Genomic DNA, 24,956 nt, shown 5'->3' on the forward strand with positions numbered 1-24,956 from the left:
GAATGCTATTATTTCAGTCATCCTTTAAGCTGCAATTGGGACTCTATGCTATTTTCTCGAGTTTCTAATAGTGCCACAGTCTCCCTCATCCCTTCAGGGGAGGGATATACTAAGCAAGGTTCAGGCCTCTGTTTTCATGAATATGGAACCTGCTCTTTTTAACTGAACAAAATGTAAATCTTAGAGTGTGGGCTGATGAAAAAACTGCAGGTCAAGCAAAAAAGTACTGTTCCTGTCATTATTAATCTCAAAGACCCTCACCTATTTTTTCACAGCAAAAGCAGTACTCACTAAAGCCTGAGGCTAAGGAATGGGCAAAATCTTACTGTACTGACTTCTCATGATGTAAGTAGGATCTTAAACTCTAAAGTTCAGAGCAACAATGATCCACCTTTAAAGCTACTGTAACTCAAGAGGTGTCAAAGCTCTAGGAATAAAACATCACTTATACGGTTCCTAGAAACCCCAATCTTCATAAAAATTTGAAAAGGCTAATGACATTATTAAGAGGCATCTGTGTAAGCTAACTCATGAAATACAAGATAGTTGGCTTAAAGTTTTACCCATACCTTTAATGAGGGCTTGAACTTCCCCCTCAGTAATGGGATTATCTCAATGATAGACCATTTATGCACACAGATATTGTCATAGATCCTGAAACCTTAGAATTAACTATGTGGCCCAGCTTTCAGCTTTTCAACAGACATTATGAGAACTCTGGGGGGTGACCCATGACTCAGCCTCCACAATTGGTCTAATTGCTCGGTCTGTGGAGCGCTCCCCCTCTTCATCAATTGAAGACTTCCAAAGGTGGGTTTCTCTACTTCAAGGATAGGGCTTTCTTCAACTCTGTGAAAACTTTCACCAACAACAATCTTATGTGACACCTCTTCTTGATCTGATAACATCTAACAATCCTAAAATGGACTAATGTAACTATGGACATAATGTAATTTTTAATTTTGATTATGTTTTAGCTTTGTTTAATGACTTATTTTGCTCCCTATATCTGTAACTGTGTAACTGGATTTGTTTGTAATCATCTGAAAGCTTTTAGGTAACAAATGCCTGTCCAAGATGTTACTAGTGCCACAGCCTCCTCCAACTATTATTTGGGGTCCCTGGATCAGAGACCCTCAATAGGAGGGTTAGGAGAATATGTTGCCTCAACAATTTAGGGACAGAACCCTTCAACAGCAGGAAGTAGTTATGGAATGAAAATGACACCCCTTTCCCTTGGCAACATAATTCTCCTAAAAGAAAAGGGGGGAAATGAGGGAGTCAATTCCTAGGTACATTGATAAGAAATCCAGGGTCCCCAAGGAAAAGAGTGGGGTCTGGGGCTCTGCAAGAGGAGATAGGGGTCTGGAATCCTCAAGGAGGAGGAAAGGACAAGGTCTTTTTTTTCCTCTACATTCATAAAACATTTTTTTTGTTTAAGCTGGGAACTGGAACTGATGATTAAACAACACACAACTCAGTTTAAACTCTGTACTGAGGGCTATATAACAACAGTGTATCCTGCGTGAGGACAGTGTCCCCTTCCCGAAACCTTCTGACTAATCCTGATATATTAAAATGTATATTATGGTAGTGGCTCTGGTAAAATCTTTCTATTGTTAAGTTCTAAATAGGAAAATGAGTACATCATTGCTGTATATTGTAACCCTGCTTATTTACCTCATATGCAGAGTACATCATGAGAAATGCTGGGCTGGAAGAAGCACCAGCTCGAATCAAGATTGCCAGGAGAAATATTAATAACCTCAGATATGCAGATGACACCACCCTTATGGCAGAAAGTGAAGAGGAGCTAAAAAGCCTCGTGATGAAAGTGAAAGAGAACAGTGAAAAAGTTGGCTTAAAACTCAACATTCAGAAAACGAAGATCATGGCATCTGGTCCCATCACTTCATGGGAAATACATGGGGAAACAGTGGAAACAGTGGCTGACTTTATTTTTGGGGGGCTCCAAAATCACTGCAGATGGTGATTACAGCCATGAAATTAAAAGATGCTTACTCCTTGGAAGGAAATTTATGACCAACCTAGATAGCATATTCAAAAGCAGAGACATTACTTTGCCAACCAAGGTCCGTCTAGGCAAGGCTATGGTTTTTCCAATGGTCATGTATGGATGTGAGAGTTGGACTGTGAAAAAAGCTGAGCACCGAAGAATTGATGCTTTTGAACTGTGGTGCTGGAGAAGACTCTTGAGAGTCCTTTGGACTGCAAGGAGATCCAACCAGTCCATCCTAAAGGAGACCAGTCCTGGGTGTTCATTGGAAGGACTGATACTGAGGCTGAAACTCCAATACTTTGGCCACCTCATGCAAAGAGTTGACTCATTAGAAAAGACTCTGATGCTGGGAGGGATTGGGGGCAGGAGGAGAAGGGGACGACCCAGGATGAGATAGCTGGATAGCATCACTGACTCAATGCACCTGAGTTTGGGTGAACTCCAGGAGTTGGTGATGGACAGGGAGGCCTGGCATGCTGCGATTCATGGGTCGCAAAGAGTCAGACACAACTGAGTGACTGAACTGAAGTGAATCCTGTTGTCTTAAAATGTAAATCGTGGGAGTGGGTCTGGCAAAATTTTTACAACCTCTAGACATTCTTTTGATTTATCATAATAAATAATTTAAAAAGGATATAATTCCCTTGCTAAGACTGGCAAGTCAGGCATTCTCCATACCCCTGCTTATGTCCAGGTCAGAAGTTTTCTCTGTCCTTTTTCACTTTAATAAAACTCTTCTATACAAAAAAAAGAGAATGTACCTGGATTCATTGTAAATGTATAATGCAAACCTACAACAACCATCCCACTGCTGGGCATACACACCAAGGAAACAAGAATTGAAAGAGACACATGTACCCCAATGTTCATCGCAGCACTGTTTATAATAGCCAGGACATGGAAACAACCAAGATGTCCATCAGCAGATGAATGGATAAGAAAGCTGTGGTACATGTACACAATGGAGTATTACTCAGCCATTAAAAAGAATACATTTGAATTAGTTCTAATGAGATGGATGAAACTGGAGCCGATTATACAGAGTGAAGTAAGCCAGAAAGAAAAACACCAATACGGTATACTAACACATATATATGGAATTTAGAAAGATGGCAATGATGACCCTGTATGCAAGACAGCAAAAGAGACACAGATGTGTAGAGCGGACTTTTGGACTCAGAGGGAGAGGGAGAGGGTGGGATGATTTGGGAGAATGGCATTGAAACACGTATACTATCATGTAAGAAACGAATCTCCAGTCTATGTCTGATGCAGGATACAGGATGCTTGGGGCTGGTGCACGGGGATGACCCAGAGAGATATTATGGGGAGGGAGGTGGGAGGGGGGTTCATGTTTGGGAACACACGTAGACCCATGGTGGATTCATGTCAATGTATGGCAAAACCAATACAGTATTATAAAGTAAAATAAAGTAAAAATAAAAATTAAAAAAATTTAAAAAAAAACTATAAAAGGAGGAAAATAAGACACAAATAGTAATAAAGAAAAAGGGCAACAACAATAAAAAATAAAATACATGGTAAATAGTAATGAAACAAGTCAATAAACAGTTTTAATATTAATAAAATAAGTTCACCAAAGATCTAGAGTAGATTAAAAAATAAAAATGACCCTACTCAACTAACTACTGTAAATGGATGTATGAAGATATACAATGCTAACACAAATCAAAAGAATCCAGCAGTAACTGTACTACATTTAGAATCAGCAGACTTCAAAGCAAGGGAACTTAGTAAGGATTAAGAATGGTATCCTAGCATAAAAAAGGGTCAAATCTCCAATAAATTATAAGAATAATTAAGATGTATGTGCCTAACAACAGATTGTCACACATCATCAGTCAAAAACTGACAGACAGAACCGCAAAGAAAAAGGGATTAGCCTACCATTGTAGCTGGAGACTTCAACACCATTCTTTCAAAATGGGCAGATGCAGCATCCAAAAAGTCAGGAAGGATAATGTTGAATTTGGTCAGGTGGATACAATGGTTATCTACAGAGAATTTCATGCAACAGAAAAATACACATTTTGTAAACCTTACATAGAATATTCTACCAAGACAAACCACACTGTCAGCTATAAAACACAATAAGCTTTTAAAAAGAGATATTATACAATGTCTGTTCTCAGACCACAATGGTGTTGAAACAGAAATCAATTACAAGAAGAAAGATGAAAAGTCCTAAAATATGTGGTGATTAATAAATATCATATGACTTATAGCCACTTATAAATATCATATGACTTAAAGCAAAGAATCTCAAGAAAATGAAAAAAAAATATTTTTAACCTAATGAAAATGAAAATTCAACATCCAGATTTGTAGGATGCAGTAAAACTGCTGATTAGAGGAAAATGTATAGCATTGAATACATATAGTAGAAAAGAAGAAAGATCTAAAGTCTGTAATCTAAGTATACATCTTAGGAAATTAGAAGAAGAAAAGCAAAGTGAAAGAGGAGAGTGAAAAAATTGGCTTAAAGCTCAACATTCAGAAAACAAAGATCAGGGCATCCGGTCCCACCACTTCATAGGAAATAGATGTGGAAACAGTGTCAGACTTTATTATTTTGGGCTCCCAAATCACTGCAGATGGTGATGGCAGCCATGAAATTAAAAGACGCTTACTCCTTGGAAGAAAAGTTATGAGCAACCTAGACAGCATATTCAAAAGCAGAGACATTACTTGGCCGACTAAGGTCCATCTAGTCAAGGCTATGGTTTTTCCAGTAGTCATGTATCGATGTGAGAGTTGGACTGTGAAGAGGGCTGAGTGCCAAAGAACTGATGCTTTTGAACTGTGGTGCTGGAGAAGACTCTTGAGAGTCCCTTGGACTGCAAGGAGATCCAACCAGTCCATTCTGAAGGAGATCAGCCCTGGGATTTCTTTGGAAGTAATGATGCTAAAGCTGAAATTCCAGTGCTTTGGCCACCTCATGCAAAGAGTTGGCTCATTGGAAAAGACTTTGATGCTGGGAGGGATTGGAGGCAGGAGAAGGGGACGGCAGAGGATGAGATGGCTGGATGGCATCACTGACTCGATGGATGTGAGTCTGAGTGAACTCTGGGAGTTGGTGATGGACAGGGAGGCCTGGTGTGCTGCGATTCATGGGGTCGCAAAGAGTCGGACACAACTGAGCAACTGAACTGAACTGAACTGAACTGAAGTGAAGCATTAGAAAGAAATAATAGTATGAATTAGAGCATAAATCACTTAAATGGGAAACAAAATCAATAGAGAAAATCACAAAAATAAGAGCTGTTTCTGAAAGAAAAAAATCAATAAAATTAATTAGGCTTTGACCAGGCTCAGAGAAGGCAATGGCACCCCACTCCACTATTCTTGCCTGGCAAATCCCATGGACGGAGGAGCCTAGTGGGGTGCAGTCCAAGGGGTCACTAGGAGTCAGACACGACTGAGCGACTTCACTTTCACTTTTTACTTTCCAGTATTAGAGAAGGAAATGGCAACCCACTCCAGTGTTCTTGCCTGGAGAATCCCAGGGACGGGGGAGCCTGGTGGGCTGCTGTCTATGGGGTCGCACAGAGTTGGACATGACTGAAGCGACTTAGCAGCAGCAGCAGCACCAGCAGCAGCAGACCAGGCTAGCTAAATAAAAGAGAAATAGGACACAAATTATTACTATCAGAAATAAAAGGAAAGAAAACATTGAATAACCCAGGGAAATTAAAAAAAATAAAAGAAAGGATTACTATGAATAACTATGCTGACAAATTTGATAACCTAGATGATGAAACGGACCGTTTTGTTAAAAGACACAATTTACCAAACCTTTGGAATAAAGAAATGATCTGAATAGGACTATATGTATTAAAGTAACTAAATCAACTATTAACAACTTTTGAAAATAGAAAGCAACAGGCTCACATTGGTTTACTGGTGAATACTACAAAATATTTAAGGGAAAAAGTTTACTAATTTTCTACAATTTATTTTGAAGAACAGAAGCTTTTGGAACTGTTTTTAACTCACATGATGAGGCCAGACTTGCCTTAATACCAAAGTCAGACAACTGACTCTCCTCAAAGTTGAAAAAATCTTTGTATAACATGGAATTGGCCATCTGTGTCCATGGTTCTGTATCTGTGGTTACACGTGTAGATTCAATCAGCTGCAGCCAGTACTGCAAAATTTACTATTGGAAAAAACCCACATACAAGTGAATCCACACAATTCAAAACCATGTTGTTCAAGGGTCAACTGTATAGCAAGGTTGTGGGATAAAGGCTAGTATACAAATGTCAATAATTTTCCTCTTTACCAGCAAAATAAAAAGTGAAATTTGACAGTAGAAACAAAATGCTATTTATATTAGTACTCGAAATGACAAACTGAGGTAAAAATGTAACAAAAAGTGTATAAGATCTATATGAGGAGCACTACAAAATTTTAATGAACAAAATCAAAGAAAAACTAAATAAAGAGATATTCTAATTTCATGAATGGGAAGACTTAAAACTGTCAAGATGTAAGTTTTTACCAACATGATTTATAGATTCAATATGATCACAATAAAAATTCCAGCATGTTATTTCATGGATATTGACAAACACTGCGAAATTTACATCAGGCAAAAGACCCAGAACAGTCAACATAATTACTGAAGGAGAAGAAAAAAGTTGGAGGACTGATGTTCACCACTTCAAGACTTGCCATAAAACTACTATAATTAAAACAGTATGGTAATGATGAAAGAAGAAACAAATACATCAATAGAACAGAGTCCCAAAACAGGCACTCACACATATAAGCAACTGATATTCAACAAAGGAGCAAAAGCAACACAATGAAACAAAGGTAGTCTTTTCAAAAGATGGGGGTGGAAGAACTGAACATCCACATTCAAAAAGAAAAAAAAAAATGAATGAATCTAGAGGCAGACTACGTTTAAAACGATGGATTTGTCCAAACACATAGAATGTACAATACCAAGGGTGAACCCAAATGTTAACTATGGACTTTGGGTGATGATGTGTCAGTGTGGATTCATTAGTTGTAACAAGTGTATCACTCTTGTCGCAGACATTGATAACTGGAGAGGCTATTCACAAGCTGTGGAGGATATATACGGGAACTTTCTGTATTGTTCTCTTGATTCTTCTGTGAATCAACTGCTCTGAAATAATTCTCTTTAAATATGAAAGAAAAAAGAGAATGAACTTATATAGTTGTCTGACATAAGAAACAAACGTCAACAAACACAAAAATGTTAATGATGTGTAAAAGAACCTGAGCTTATAATACTGGTCAGCTATAATAGTGTTTGGGTTTGTGCAAAAAAAGTAGCAAATATTTTTTTATAGATGTTAAAGAAATACTTATACCGACTATTTTATTAATGCTTTGATAAAAACAGTAAAAATATATGTTACATAAAATGAAAGATTCTCAAGCCAGCAAATTATTGTCTATATAATATAAAATATTTCTAACAGCATCAATTATCAACTGACTCAAATTTTGAATAACTGTAATTACTTTTTCCTACTTTTAGTCATGCAGTAAAAGAGACACTGCAGAAACAGTATTTGGGTACAGTTTAATTTCAAAGATCTCCCAAATTCACAAGGAAACTCTCAATTTATAGTCTAAAATATGAAACTCATGACATATATCCTTCTGAAACTTTTGCATCTGGAGAAGTGAAAGTCACTCAATCACGTCTGACTGTTTGTGACACCATGGACTATACAGTCCATGGAATTCTCCTGGCCAGAATACTGGATTGGGTAGTCTATCCATTCTCCAGTGGATCTTCCCGACCCAGAAATCGAACTGGGGTCTCCTGCATCGCAGGCAAATTCTTTACCAGCTGAGCTACATGGGAAGCCTTAAGAAGAGAAATCTTAGCTAAATATTTGCTACTAACATTTCTATGAAGTGAATGGTGTTCCAAGTATATTACGTTAAAAAATAATTATTCCACTTTAATTTAGGAGATTGATGTTTTCCCTTGCTGTGTCATTTAACTGCTCTATGACGTGTTAGTCGCTCAGTCATGTCTGACTCTGTCACTCCATGGACCGTAGCCTGCCAGGCTTCACTGTATATGGGGTTCTCTAGGCAAGGAGAGAGTGGATTCTCTTCTCCAGGGGACCTTTCCAATCCAAGGACTATTATAGCTGACCTGGGTATCCTGTTTGAGCCACCAGGGAAGCCCAATTGTATGATACGTGTGGAAAATATTGGTTCTCAGTTACCTGAGAAAGACTTTGGGAAAAGTTTCACGAACACAGTTTTTCAAGTCTTTCAGCATATACATTCAAAGTAAACAAAGAATTTCATAGCCTCATGTTCTTTTACCAAAAATGCTCATTTGTTTAAATGTCAAAAGTTTTACATAGTTTTACTCTACAGGTTCAAGTTTTTCTTGAGATAAAGAAATGTTTGCTAAATATTCAATAATCAAAGACAAAATGTGGCAGCATGAATTATGTGATTTCATCAATGTTAAGTTGTATATGGAAGAAATAAATCTGAAGCACCCAGAGGAATAAAAAGGCAATCTGTGACTTAGTTAGGAAAACTTATGTCAAAATTGAATTTTTTTAAATAAAACAAATCATGAACTATGATTTATAATATTTTATAAAATATGTCAGTATGCAAATTTTAATTGCAAATGACAGTATCATGCAAACTGACTACAAAATGTGGAAAAATGAAGAATGCTTTGTGATATTGATAAATTTAGTGCTGTTTTACATTTCAGAAAACATTCCTTTGTATTTGATGTTTAACATAACAAGTTGACCCAAGTGTTAGTCAATTTATTAAACTTGGACAGATGCAATTTTGAAATTAATAAGCTTTTGCTTCAAAGTCAAATCCATCCTTTTAAAAATTATAAACCAGTTTTGTCAATGTTTATGTATTAAAATAAAAGTATCTTGGAGCACTCAATTCAGATATTGGAAAACTTTTAAGTATATTTGGCATATTAGAATATGCCAATTGAATTTATCAACTGTAAATGTTATGAAATCTAAGGATAGATCAGTGTTTTCAATGAAAATTTAGCATCTTAATTGAGATTGTGCTAAAGTGTAAAATACATACTTCATGTTCAAAATGTAATACGGATAAAATAAAATATTTTATTAATACTTTTAGATGTTGATTACATATTAAAATTATAATATATTGGGTATAATGCATTAAATATAATATTAATGTATTATTATAACTAACTGTATATATTCCTTTTTACTTCTTTAACATGACTATAAAATTTTTAAATAACATATGCATCTTGCATTATTATTTCTATTGTTCAGCACTGGTCTAGAATTGTGACAAATGATCAAATGATTATTTAGAAATATATACATTAAATAATTTTTTCATTTATAAGTATGATTTTCAATTCAGGTTTAATTTATCTACATTTCCACGAAGAGAAGGTTACTAGATTTCACATTACATTTCTTTCTATTATTTTTCCTTTTTAATATTCACTCTGATAATTTAATTCTGTTTCAACTACCACAACTGAGAAAACTAACACATTAAAAATATTAAAAAGGGATATAATGAAACCTGGATTTACATTGAAAGAAAATAAATGCTGGCAAAATGGCAGATGTGACACAATCTTAATTTCTTCTAATGACACAGCTGGATGGAGTATTTCAGTGGATATTCAAAGTTAAGAACCAAAGTGAAATGGATGTGCGATTACCACACTATATAGTACTGGACTCAGGAATTGGCTAGATGCTCCCATCTTAGGTTGAATCCATGGATCATTCTTTTCACATCATTGGAGACTTGATTAACATCATTGCTATCATTTACATTTTATTAAAGAATTATTAATAAATTTTTATGCATTGAACTTAGTGCAAGTTCTTTAAAGGAATTTTCTCATTTAATTTTTACATCAATTCTAGGAGGCAATTTCTCTTATTACTCTCATCATACAGATAAGAAACAAGCTGAGAAATACTGTCATCTGTATAATGTCCAAGAAAGTCAGAATATTAGTATGTGGACTTATTAAGGGAAAAAAGTCTCATAGAAGATACTATCTATAGCTTTTTAGGCTATCTTCTTGGGACTAATGTTTATTTAAGACAACTTCTAGTGGAGGTGATGGAATTCCAATTGAGCTGTTTCAAATCCTGAAAGATGATGCTGTGAAAGTGCTGCACTCAATATGCCAGCAAATTTGGAAAACTCAGCAGTGGCCACAGGACTGGAAAAGGTCAGTTTTCATTCCAATCCCAAAGAAAGGCAATGCCAAAGAATGCGCAAACTACCACACAATTGCACTCATCTCACATGCTAGTAAAGTAATGCTCAAAATTCTCCAAGCCAGGCTTCAGCAATACGTGAACTGTGAACTTCCAGATATTCAAGCTGGTTTTAAAAAAGGCAGAGGAACCAGAGATCAAATCGCCAACATCCGCTGGGTCATGGAAAAAGCAAGAGAGTTCCAGAAAAACATCTATTTCTGCTTTATGGATTATGCCAAAGCCTTTGACTGTGTGGATCACAATAAACTATGGAAAATTCTGAAAGAGATGGGAATACCAGACCACCTGACCTGCCTCTTGAGAAACCTATATGCAGGTCAGGAAGCAACAGTTAGAACTGGACATGGAACAACAGACTGGTTCTAAATAGGAAAAGGAGTACGTCAAGGCTGTATATTGTCACCCTGCTTATTTAACTTCTATGCAGAGTACATCATGAGAAACACTGGACTGGAAGAAACACAAGCTGGAATCAAGATTGCTGGGAGAAATACCAATAACCTCAGATATGCAGATGACATCACCCTTATGGCAGAAAGTGAAGAGGAACTAAAAAGCCTCTTGATGAAAGTGAAAGAGGAGAGCGAAAAAGTTGGCCTAAAGCTCAACATTCAGAAAACGAAGATCATGGCATCCGGTCCCATCACTTCATGGGAAATAGATGGGGAAACAGTGGAAACGGTGTCAGACTATTTTTTTGGGCTCCAGAATCACTGCAGATGGTGACTGCAGCCATGAAATTAAAAGACGCTTACTCCTTGGAAGAAAAGTTATGACCAACCTAGATGGCATATTCAAAAGCAGAGACATTACTCTGCCGACTCAGGTCCATCTAGTCAAGGCTATGGCTTTTCCAATAGTCATGTATCGATGTGAGAGTTGGACTGTGAAGAAAGCTGAGCGCTGAAGAATTGATGCTTTTGAACTGTGGTGTTGGAGAAGACTCTTGAGAGTCCCTTGGACTGCAAGGAGATCCAACCAGTCCATTCTGAAGGAGATCAGCCCTGGGATTCTGGGATTTCTTTGGAAGGAATGATGCTAAAGCTGAAACTCCAGTACTTTGGCCACCTCATGAGAAGAGTTGACTCATTGGAAAAAACTCTGATGCTGGGAGGGATTGGGGGCAGGAGGAGAAGGGGACGACCGAGGCTGAGATGGCTGGATGGCATCACGGACTCGATGGACATATGGCATCACGGACTCGATGGATGTGAGTCTGAGTGAACTCTGGGAGATGGTGATGAACAGGGAGGCCTGTAGTGCTGTGATTCATGGGGTTGCAAAGAGTCGGACACGACTGAGCGACTGAACTGAACTAAACTGATGATAAGTTTTCTTCTCTCTAAGAAAATTTATTGAATATAAAATATGCTAAAGAAAAGAATGATCCAATTGTGACTTTAATCTAAGAGCAAAAATGCAGATTTTCTTTAAGGAAAATCCAGTCCAATTCTGCATCTTTCCTACTCACTCAATCCAAAGAAAATGTAGTTTTGTTATTTCACTCTCTGCGGAGCTTCTCACTTAGCTAGAATGTTTTCCCACATGGTATTTTAGTCACCTACAGTCAATGAATCAGGCTTCCCTAATGGCTCAGATGGAAAACAATCTCCTTGCAATGCAGGAGACCCAGGTTTGATCCCTAGGTCAGGAAAATCCCCTGGAGAAGGGAATTCCTGTCCACTCCAGTATTCTTGTCTGGGAAATCTTATAGATAGAGGAGCTTGGCAGGCTAGTCCATGGGGTTGCAAAGAGTCAACACAAGATGACTAACACTTTCACTTTCATCATCAGTGGCTCAGAGTGAGCACTCAACCTAGCATATATTTGCCATTCTTGACTTAATATGACATCTCTATAAGAAAAGTTCCAGAACAATTTAGAAGAAGGGAAAAGAAAATATTAAGTAATAAGACCAATAAGAGAAGTCGATGTCTCGGTTGTTAAGCAGGAGACCACTACAGTTTCTTGACACTCTCCTCTGAGAACCTTGACAGATGAAAAAAGACATTAAAGGGCAAAAGTCAAGAGCCCAATACCTTTGCAGATTCTAAGATGCAGAGGTATCCTAGCAACACAAAGGGATTTTTCTTTTGGTGAGGGGGTGTTAAAGGCTAAAGCCATGCATGTGTGCCACTTGTCCCTGGTCCATATGCTGTATGTGTATAATTAGGAGAATGGCTGTCCTGGGTATAAATCCCACTTCACCAGTGCTTCTGGAGGGGCCTAACTTCTGAAGGTGTAATCCAGTCCTCTCATGTTCTGTGAATGTGTGTGCATTTTATGCCAATTTCATTGTTGGTTTGGGATCTTTATACTTGCTGTTTCTTCTTTCTGAAATCTTTCTCCCTATGACCTAGGTGGCACTCGTGGTAAAGAACTCACCTGCCAATTCAGAAGACATAAGAGATGTGGGTTTGATCCCTGGGTTGGGAAGATTCCCTGGAGAAGGAAATGTCAAACCCACTCCAGTATTCTTGTCTGGAAAATCCCATAGACAGAGGAGCTTGGTGGCCCAAAGTTCATAGGGTCACAAAGAATTGGACAAGACTGAAGCAACTTAGCATACATGATCTTTTTAGGTTCAGATTAAATGCCACAGAAAAGGGAATCAGGAGCTCCACAGAAAAGAGAATCAGGAGCTTTCACTTGCCATGTTTACTGTAAATTCACTGTCAGCTAGACTAGTGCCTGATGGATTCTAAATCCTCAAATATTTGGAAATATATGAATGTCTATGTGAAGGAGGGACATTAATTTGGAGGGGACTTCTTAGATTTCAGTCTTTTTAACACAGGCAAAATTATCCAAAAACCTTAGGAGATTAATATTTTATTGTACATAATTTTCAATTGAGAAAATGAAAGCTTAGACTAGAAAACAACATGTCCAAAGTCCCTCAGCAGTTGGGAGCACAAGATTTCTGATTCCATGATTTTACTGTTTTAAAAATATCAAAGAAATAGATATTAGGATTTTGTCTAGGTCTACATCAGATACAACTAACATAATCTTCAGTCTGCATCTACTCTGGATGTAGATTGTTAAGCATTGGAAATTTTATGACTGATGTCCACATTTTGGTCCTTGCTCTCAAATTTGATCTCATTGCCCCTGTGAGTCCTGAGACCCTAAACTATTAAGCACTTATACTTACTGAAATGTATCTTCTATCTCTGATGCTTTTGTAGTTTTATATATATTTCTCCCTCCTTCCAAAATGTGCTTCCTCCCTTTGCCAGCTCTTCAAAGTTCTATTTCCTGATATATTTATCTAGATATATTTTACTGAGCCCAATACCTACTTGTCCCTCATTGATTCCTGTCTGTTGTGTCTGGTACCCATTCCTACTATTGGATTTTCATGTTTTATTTTGCTCAGGTGCCTACCTGATCTTCTCACTAGATAGAATTCATGTATTAGATATCTGTGAACACACAGCACCTAGCAATTTATGTTAAAAGATTGATTTGGGGAGCATGACAAAAGTCCAAAATGTGATTATGCTATACAGTATGAAAGCACTTTTTCCCTAAGTATATAGAGAAACAGAATCATTCTCAACAATTGAAGGATGAAATCTAGCACATCCCTACTGAGTAACAGAGGAAAAAAAAAATCCTGAATGCTGTAAAATAGAAAAATATGCAAGTTATAAAGTAGTAATTAACCTCCTGATATGTGTGCCCAACAGCAATCTTCCACAAGGGTCAGGCAATTTGCAATGAAGATGAAGTTTAGGACATAAAAGGAAGAGAGATAGATCTTACAAAAGCTCAGTTTCACAAACACCTTTGGGTATTTCCAACCAACACAGGTTCTTAACATACACATTTTAAATTTTTTATTGCTCTCTTCTAAAAATGGGAATGGCTTTAAAAAGTACTTGCAAGAAGAAAATGCACTCATATCTTATTTTAAGCAGGGTTATAATGGGGGGCCTTATTCATTATGCATGCATGCATGCTCAGTCGTGCCTGACTCTGTGCGGTCCGATGGACTGTAGGCCACCAGGCTCCTCTGTCGGTGGGATTTCTCAAGCAAGAATTCTGGATAGGGTTTTCATTTCCTGCACCAGGGTATCTTCCTGACACAGGGACTGAACCTGTATCTCTTGTGCCTCCTGCGTAGGTAGGCGGATTCTTTACCACTGCTGCTGCTGCTGCTAAGTCACTTCAATCATGTCCAACTCTGTGAGACCCCAGAGATGGTAGCCCACCAGGCTCCCCCGTCCCTGGGATTCTCCAGGCAAGAACACTGGAGTGGGTTGCCAACACCACCATTATTTAGGTGCTTTCTTGGTGGCTCAGACGGTAAAGAGACTCCCTGCAATGCAAGGGGCTTGGGTTGGATCTTTGGGTTGGGAAGACCCCTGGAGAAGGAAATGGTTACCCACTTCAATATTTACGCCTGGAGAATCCCATGGACTGAGGAGCCTGGAGGGCTATATTCCACAGGGTCGCAAATGGTCGGACACTGCTGTGCAACACACACACACACATGCACACCCTCACAAACACACACCCCATTATTTATTACAATTATGGCTTAAATGGGCTTCCCTGGTGGCTCAGAGGTTAAAGCATCTGCCTGCAATGTGGGAGACCTGGGTTCAATCCCTGGGTCAGGAAGATCCCCTGGAGAAGGAAATGGCAACCCACTCCAGTATTCTTGCCTGGAGAATCCCATGGACGGAGGAGCCTGGTAGGCTGCAGTCCATGGGGTCACAAAGAGTCGGACACGACTGAGCGATTTCACTTTCATTTTCTTTCATGGCTTAAATACATACACTAGAAATCTATAGCAAAACTAGAGAGAGAAGGGTGTGCAAAACTCAAAGGCAAAGAAGACATTCTGAGTTCATCTGAATTCATATCACAGAGAAAAGGGGAAAGAGACAAACATAAAATCATATTTGGTTGAGTGATATATCAAGCAATCCTGGGTCAAAACACTAAACAATACTTACAACTCATACAAACAACCCGATTCTGTAAATTTCTTTCTAAATTGAAGAGCAGATTCCTGCAGGCTTTGAAAGGGAATTCTTTTCTAAATTACTGGGCAATTTTCTCCACTCCAATTGAGCTATATAATCAAACATGGTCAAAACATTGTACTAGGAAGCATAATATAAAATGATTTCAACAAAACCATGACTTTATGGACCCATCGCTGCAGCGAGGGGTCGGGAATGAAAATGGCAAAAACACGAGCTGGACTTTAGCTGGGTTTTAGTTGAGAAAAAATCCACTGTTGCACTCTATTCATGAAGCTTTCAAATTATTGTAGTGTATTGAATTATTACACTAATATTTATTAGTGTATTGAAAATACACTGCAAATTGTATATTTTACCATATTAGACCTTTAGAAATCTGAGCCCATAGTGAGATGTGATTCACATGCTCTTATTTCTTACCCTAAAGCTAATTAGAACAAAATGAGATCCATGAAACTGAGCAGATTAGTACATCCAAAATGTCTTTCATTGTAAAGATTTAAATTTCGCTTCCCACCCATACTTAGAACTGAAATAATACTTTCCTCTGGATGTATTTTGTTTGATGTCAGCTTTCTAAAAAACTAAAGTGCACAACTCACCTCTACCCTCGCAAAATATGACAACTGACTTTCAGAAAAAGTATGTGCTTGTTTCAATGCAAACCTAGTATATAAACAATTGTTGTTAAAAATGTCTGTTTGTTCCTAACCCTGCTGTTTCTGAGATTGGGTAGCTCTTCTGTTTTAGCACCCAGAAATGGGAGAGAATTCCAAATTAAGCCCCTTCACAATTGCTTGGCCTGATATCTGCATAGTCTTAGCCTTGAATAAGGACAGAAAAACCAAACCCTTGGCTAAGTAAGTTAAAAAAAATAAATGACTTACTGAAAGAAAGCCTTCTCCCCCATTCACTTTCTTGTCAGGTTAATGCCCCTACTATTACAGAGATCTGGCTGCTGTCAAGGCCACAGTTTGCTGTACTTCAACTGGCTAGTGGCATTACAATAGTTAACGTTCCTTCATTCATTCAGTATGTATATTTTGTGCACCAAGTGCTGGAAAACATTATAAGCCCTGACAATGCAAAGAACAAAGCAGAATTCCTCTGTACTCAGGAAACTTGTATTTATTTTCTGGAAAGCAGACAATAAAAAACTTCTATTGGAAGACACTCTATTTAAAAACAACAACAACAACAAACAAAAACAAAAAAAACTGTTCCCATAATGATAATTAGAGTTTTACAAACTAGGATGAAGTAGTTAGAGAAGAACTTCCTGGGAAGGTAGGATTTGAGCTAATAACTGAGCGATGAGACAGGGCTAACCAAATGAAGAAGAAAAAATAGAGGTAAGTTAAAAAAAAAAAAAAAAAAACTAAAACAAAACACCCTGAGCATCTGAAAAAATATTGTAAAATTTCTGATCCTATTTTGGGAAGAAAGCCTATAATGAGACAGGCATATACAATATAAGAACACCAAAGCTCCACATAACTTAAAATATTCATTACAAACAAGTGTTTCTAGGTTCTGTGGCCCTTATGAGCCAGAGTCAGAGGTTAGAGATCAGGGCTTGAACAGGGGAAAGGTTTATGAGAGAACCAACTCATATGGATCTGAGGTCTTAAAGGCTGTGTTCTTAGTATGAGAGGAAGACAAATTTGTTTACAGGGTTGATCTCATATTAACTGTTATTACCATAATAAAGTACAATTTAAAAATAAAAGACATAAGGAAGAAATAATTGCTTTTAGGAAGAGCTGAAGACCTACCAGGAGCAGGGTGAACCCAGGACAAGTATTCGCTCAACCTTTTGGAAAATGGTTCACAGTTCAGTTCAGTTCAGTTCAGTCACTCAGTCGTGTCCGACTCTTTGCGACCCCATGAATCACAGCACCCCAGGCCTCCTTGTCCATCACCAACTCCTAGAGTTCACTCAGACTCATGTCCATCGAGTCAGTGATGCCATCCAGCCATCTCATCCTCTGTCGTCCCCTTCTCCTCCTGCCCCCAACCCCTCCCAGCATCAAAGTCTTTTCCAATGAGTCAACTCTTCGCATGAGGTGGCCATACTACTGGAGTTTCAGCTTTAGCATCATTACTTCCAAAGAAATCCCAGGGTTGATCTCCTTCAGAATGGACTGGTTGGATCTCCTTGCAGTCCAAGGGACTCTCAACAGTCTTCTCCCAACACCACAGTTCAAAAGCATCAGTTCTTCGGCATTCAGCCTTCTTCACAGTCCAACTCTCACATCCATACATGACTACTGGAAAAACCATAGCCTTGACTAGACGGACCTTAGTCGGCCAAGTAATGTCTCTGCTTTTGAATATACTATCTAGGTTGGTCATAACTTTTCTTCCAAGGAGTAAGCGTCTTTTAATCTCATAGCTGCAGTCACCATCTGCAGTGATTTTGGAGCCCAAAAAATAAAGTCTGACACTGTTTCCACTGTTTCCCCATCTATTTCCCATGAAGTGATGGGACCAGATGCCATGATCTTCGTTTTCTGAATGTTGAGCTTTAAGCCAACTTTTTCACTCTCCTCTTTCACTTTCATCAAGAGGCTTTTTAGTTCCTAGGAGTCCTAGGAGAATATTTGACAGTGGATCTTTGCTTACTATTTCATGGAATTTGACAACTCTGGACCATCCTACTAGTGATAACCATGCAGTGATCACTATAAGGAGAAAGGGTGATTTTAATACACTTATGAATTATTTGTGATTATCATTCTGAAATCCAGGTAAGGGACCAAAAGCAGAGAGGGGTTGAGAACTTGCTCAACGTGATAAAGCCAGTTAATAGTAGAACTGTGATAAAAACTCAGGCAGACTGGCAATGAGTCCAAGTTCTTAAACATATTCCAGAAAACTGAGTCAAGAAATGAATGAATTAATGAATATTTGGGAATGATGAAGCACACAATCATGAGGCCATTAAACTACGTGGATTACATTATTACAGAAGAGATACATGCATAGGCCAATGATTCTTAACTTTCTTAATCATAATTTTGTCAGTTTTCCAAGAGGGCATTTCTCATTGTCTACATATATCTTTGGCCTTCTCATCTGAGGTCAGGGGCCAGTTACTGGCATAGAATGGTAGAGGGAAGGGAAGCTACTAACATTCTACACAGTGAATAGGATAGCACTTCACAACAAACAAGTGACTACAATGCCAATTATACTGCTGTTGAGGAATCTTGTTCTAGACCTTATATAAATCACCCTAACTTTCCTGAATCTCAGATTCCTCATTTACTAAGAAGAAAGAGCCACATCTACACAGTGGTCATGTTAAAAAAAAAAAAAAAACAGATAGATCATGACATCTATAATAATGCCTGGCACATGGTTAAAAGCTTTAACATTTTAGATTTAAGCAGGCAAATTACATGTTTGTTTTATCATAAATGGCATTTTAGAAAGATCATTCTATTAGAAATGTTAAGAATGAATAAATGGATAAGGTGAAATTTCACAGGTGGAAAGCAATCAGGAAGATGATAAAAAGTGTGTACATCTGAACTTGGGTAGATGCAAGAGGGGTCTTCCAACCCAACTAAAACTACTGAGATATCACACATTAGAATATGAGGCTGTTTTCTGTCTGTTCTGTTGTTGTATTTACTCTTGCTACTTCGTTTCTTTTTATGAACCTGAAGATAATACCAATTGAAACCTTCTTTGCAAACAATGATGCTTCATTTCTTTTGGCTAAAAACATTTTAATCTATGAAATGAATTATGTGTTCACAAATCAGACTGTCATCTTCAGGTGAACTGTGTGTTTATGCACACACACACACACACACACAAATCCAATTTGAAGTTGTGATTTATTATTTGAAAGGTGTAGGTTTCACATGAGAAATTTCATCATCTGAAATTGCCTTGTCGTTGAGGATAATAAGAATTAAATTCAGCTGCTGAAAGGAACAAAGACAAATATTGAAAGATGGGAGACTTTTCTAATCCACTGCAGAACTGTAGAGTCCTCTGTGAGATTAGACTGAGGCACCATTTGCAGAAATCACTAACTGTTTCAGTTTATTAAAAGATTAAGAGTAAATCTATTTGGGTAATATGTGCTTTGCAAGACAAGAAATTTCTTCAAAATCGATGCTTTTGCTTTTTCATTTCCTCTCAACTCACTGAGAAGCAATCAACATGGGAGTAGCTCTGATCACACTAAGAGAACATTCTGATCTTCATTAGTGCAGGGTCGATGCAAGAAACTTTATTTCACAACAAAATCTAGAGGTGGTTCCCCTAGATTTAAAACCCTTTTCTGTTTTAACACATCAAGCCTCCGGATTTCATAATCCCCATAATTAATATACTACCACGCACACAACTTTCAAAATAGGGTTCTGCAAGTTGCAAATAGAAGGTGCATGTTATAAAATTAAAAAATAGATATTTATCTTTATGTTTTTTCCTCTTCCTTTTGTGGAATTAAGGGAGGCTAGGAAGTGACATAATGGTAGGAAATGTCAAGAAAATTACATTTCCTTTGCCTATAATTTTTATGCCAAAGTCTATAATCTTTGTAAGCAACATTTTATGAACTAAATGAAATGTAGGTTGTTCCCCAGTGATTGTTTTCATTTAGTTATTAATGTACCAATGAATCAATAAAATGTTTCTTGAGCATATGTGCTGGTCCTCTTGATGGATGCAAAATGCCCAACCAACACAGAGTCTGTTGGCTCTAGGAGGTCACAGTCTTGAAGACAAGCAGGTACAGAAACACAAAAGTGTAATAATAACTATGTGAGAAGTGCCATGGCTAAAGTAAATACACAGCACTGAGACAGCAATGATGAGGGACTCTCAGCCTGTCTTGTGTTAAATGACTCTGAGAAAGTTTTAATATAGCAATGACCTCTTTCAAATTGGTTATGGTCAAAATATGAAGAGACAATTTAATGCCTGGGTAAATTTTATCTTTTATATAGGAGGTGGGAGGGTTAATGTGGAATGAGAATGTTCATTATGTTCCTAGAGGGTATTGAATTTTATTACAATAAATAGTAAATCAGTTATTCAAAAAACAAGGATGTTTAGGTGTGTGTGTGTGTGTGTGTGTGTGTGTGTGTGTGGCTGCATAATGTACTTGCTCTGTCTCGTTTGTGGTGAATTCAGAGTGGCCTTATCTCTCTCCTGTTCCATCATGGTTACGTAGTAGCCTGCTTGAGTACCATTCATACTCTGTAAAAGTTCTTCATGTTCACTAGGGAATACTGCTGACCTGTCAACTCCTAGCTTCAGCAACCAGCTACCAGCTATCAAGACTATATTTCTAAATCTATTTTCTCAACACACTGCATGTGATTGAATAATTCCTCTACACAAAGATATTTATATTGTTCTCAGTTTTTGCTCTTGATCATATGCAATACTGCAGTGAATATCCACGTACATACTCAAAGATGAAATTTCTCAGAGGAGCCTGGTGTATATATATATATATATATATGTATATATGTTTGTGTGACGTTGTGTGCTAACTCCCCTCAGTCATGTCCGACTCTTTGTGACCCCATGGACTATAGCCCAGAAGGCTCCTCTGTCCATGGGATTCTCCAGGCAAGAATGCTGGAGTGGGTTGCCATGTTCCCTTCATATGTAAGTATATGATCATTGCTTTCATTAAATTTTCCTGATTAAACACTTATTTAGATGTTAAATTTCCCCATAGAGTTTTTCTTTCCTGTGAATTACTTATCCCTTTATCTAAATTTCCTCCAATTATATTTCTCCATACTAATGTTTAAATAGTAGTTCCTATATTTTGTGGAAGCAAATCAGTTGCTGGTAATTAACATCTCCATTTAGTATGCTAATTATTTTTAAGTTAATTGATATTCTTTTTCAGAGATTTTTTTTTTTTAATGAAGGCACTTGGATTAAAATAAATAAGATCTGGGAAAAAAAAGTGGAAATCTGAAAAAAAGAGTGTTAAGGGAAAACATGGCATAATTTACATAGATACATAAACCAATAGATATTCTATTTAGTCTTGAGGTTTAATTTAGATTTCTGCTTTTTACTTCTATGAAGCTTATCAGATAAAATTTAGTCCATGACATTATAATGAACTCTGCCCCTGACCCTATGTATATTTCTTTCAACATTTTCCACTGATTTATCTACTACAGTGGAAATGATCTCTAGCTTTAAAATTAATGTATTCCACATCTTCACAATAGAAGGAAAGATACAGCTGAGTTTTTATTTTCTAGTATTTTAGATATGGAGTATATGCTGAAGAAACATTTATTGAATACATGAAAATTGTTGAAATGTTAATATCCCTTATTTGAAATTCTTTTGACTGTTATTTCCTTTTGAAATAACTTCAGTGGACAGACAGAATTTTCCTGTACACATTTTTTCATTTAGAGGCAGCTCACCTTAGACTTCAGAGTCAGAGCAGTCTGGTCTTTGAACCTAACTGTATCACTCTCAGCAATATAACCTTGAAAAGTAAATAGGCTTTTTAATATTCAATTTCTTCATGTATGAAAATGGGGAGCTGATATCATAAAATTATATGCTCTTTATATGGCAGTGCAAGGAGGCTTTAAGTAAATATCTTGTCTTCTTAGGAAACATGTACAACTGGTACCTATATTGTGCTTAGGCAGGGCTAAACTTGTAAACTTTGTTTAAAAGTATTTTTTCTGGCTCTTACTACAAGAGGTCACAGCTCAGGAAAACTGGATGGAGAGAAAAATTTATACTATTGCTTATAAACACTACCTTTGAAATCTACTGCTTAAACAGTTGAACAAAATAATTTGTTTTTCAGAGAAATTAAATTTTAAGAAATATTAATCTGTTTTCTGATTAAAACATTTTTTTTCAGTGTGGTTGATGTCCCTTTCCCCTTACAAAACTCCAGTATTATTTACACATTCTGCGCCTTCACTTTATCCCAGATAAAATGAACCAACCTCCTCTTTAATTTAGAGTTATCTAATTCTTCTACATTGATCATGGAAAAGCCCCTTCTCTTTGTTTTTAGAGCTGATTACATAGCCCAGTGTTGACCACTGAGACATTAAGACGAGGCCTAGATGTTGACTTATGGTAAAAGATTTAATTTATTTTAAAAATAGACACATGACAGGAGATTGCTCTTCTACTCTCAGTCACTGAAATGTTACATGTGATTTATAAAACCTTGCCACCAAGAAGCCAACCAATATAGAGAGCTAACCAGAGAAAAAAGCCCCAGTGTTAAGGAAAGAAAATCATGGGCTGCTGAAAACATATGAGGTAATTCACTTTTGAGCTCCCATTCTTTAAAGTCATTATGATGTGAGCTAATAATTTGGTATTGTTGATTTCTATTGTATTGGTGTTTTCTGATACTTGTAATCACAACCATTTAAACGACTTATAAAATAGATATTTTATAACACTATTTTCAGTCATTCATCTAATCAATGGATAACAGTTGAATATCAACTATGTCCCAGGAACCATGTCTGGCCTAGGGATTCAAATGAGGACAAGACAATAAGATCACTCCCCTTGTGCATGATGTAGGATTGAGTCTAATGTTTCTAGCAACTGCTTCTATTAAACCCAAGAAGTAAATAGCCTATGAGCTGATAAGCTGATGTGTTAGAAGGAGAATGCGTTCTCTTCCATCTATCAGAAGAACACGGTTCTACCTATAATTACACCCACAATTTACTCTGAGAATAGAGCATCATAGTAATTGTGACAGGATAAGACCAGTCACCAAATACGACATGGGACTGTGGGTACTACAAAGTGGGCATTCTGCATTCACTCTTTTGAGTTTTAGGTCTAATTTCTAAAGCTGTGTAAATGCATATTGTTGTCATTTTGTAGGAAATTGGTAGTATCTACTTATATTTGATATGTACACTTTAGTAATAGGAGTTCTATTTATTAGATCCTCATAAAACTAACTAAATTAAATGTCTTTTTTCCTTACATGAAATACGGAAATTCTAGTGAGAGGAATATATCTGGAAAGGAGGACATATCTGGAAAGCACTGGTATACTATGGAGGGAGGGAAAAGAAGTAGTTATTGTATTTGAGTGCTTACTATTGTCAGACAAATTACCATACTCTCAACATAAGTATGCATGTTTATCTTCATTTGGTTATGAGAAAACTGAGATACAAGAAAAAGGAATGATGGCCCGTGAGGCTGGGAACTGAGATTCAGACATGCCAAACTCCATACCTTCATATTGGGCTGACTCAACGGTTCCTCCATTTGCAGGGTGCAATAATATTGTTTCATGAGCTGAACCGAAGCTTTACTTTTTACTAGCTATGGAGGAAAATATGAAAAATAATTTCTTATATCCATGAAATCTCAAAGGGAAGATTCAGGCCAAAACCACAAACTAAAATGCCAGCGAAGGGCAGGAAGGCATGTGAAATGAATATTTGTGAAATACCCAAAACAGTGAGGCGGGGACCTAGGCTAACTGGAGAACACATGTGCCAGTGAATTGTTGCCATGGAAAAATGAAAGCTCACTGTTGCCAGATGTCAACTATTTTGACACAAGCCAGAAATATAGGTTTTTATGTACTACAGTGGACAAGAAATTGATGTTTACAGGACTGCACAAGCAATTGAATTCTGATAGACACACTTAAGAATATACATATGCAGCCAATAATTTTTAGCAAGTATAATTACTACATACAAGGAATTCTTGGTAAAATATTTATTAAATGTGGTAGTAATATTTCAAAAAACTTCACTGCATGTCATATGCAGTATGAACATAATTTTTAACCTAATTATTGTCATAATTAAATTGAATATCATGTATCTTGGGAGCCTGGTAGGCTGCAGTCCATGGGGTCCCTATGAGTCAGGCACAACTGAGCAACTTCACTTTCACTTTTCACTTTCATGCATTAGAGAAGGAAATGGCAACCCACTCCAGTGTTCTTGCCTGGAGAATCCCAGGGACGGGAGAGCCTGGTGAGCTGCCATCTGTGGGGACGCAGAGTTGGACACAACTGAAGCGACTTAGCAGCAGCAGCAGTATCTTGTAAAATTGAGGTAAGGCTAAAATTCTTTGCAAATTCAGTTTTCTGTTATTTCCACTCAGAGAAGTTTATGAGGTAATACTACATATTTATTCAGTTCAGTTCAGTTTAGTCGGTCAGTCGTGTCCGACTCTTTGCGACCCCATAAATCACAGCACAGCAGGCCTCCCTGTCCATCACCAACTCCCGGAGTTTACCCAAACTCATGTACATCAAGTAAGTGATGCCATCCAGCCATCTCATCCTCTGTTGTCCCCTTCTCCTCCTGCCCCCAATCCCTCCCAGCATCAGGGTTTTTCCAGTGAGTCAACTCTTTGCATGAGGTGGCCAAAGTATTAGAAACATATCAAGTAATTCCTAGCACTAGCCATGATTAACACTAGAAGTTAATATTGCGTCTTGTGATGAGCATAATCTTAATTTTTTCACATTTTGCTTGGAAATATATTAAAATTATTTTTTACTTACAGAAATGTAGCAGAACGATATCAAGAACTTAAGTATACTTTCCTCCAGTTTCTCTTTCCCTTCCACCAACTCTGCTCTCTTTTATGTCTCCC

The sequence above is a fragment of the Budorcas taxicolor genome, chromosome 18 (genome assembly GCF_023091745.1).
Source record: "Budorcas taxicolor isolate Tak-1 chromosome 18, Takin1.1, whole genome shotgun sequence".
NCBI classification, from domain to species: domain Eukaryota; kingdom Metazoa; phylum Chordata; class Mammalia; order Artiodactyla; family Bovidae; genus Budorcas; species Budorcas taxicolor.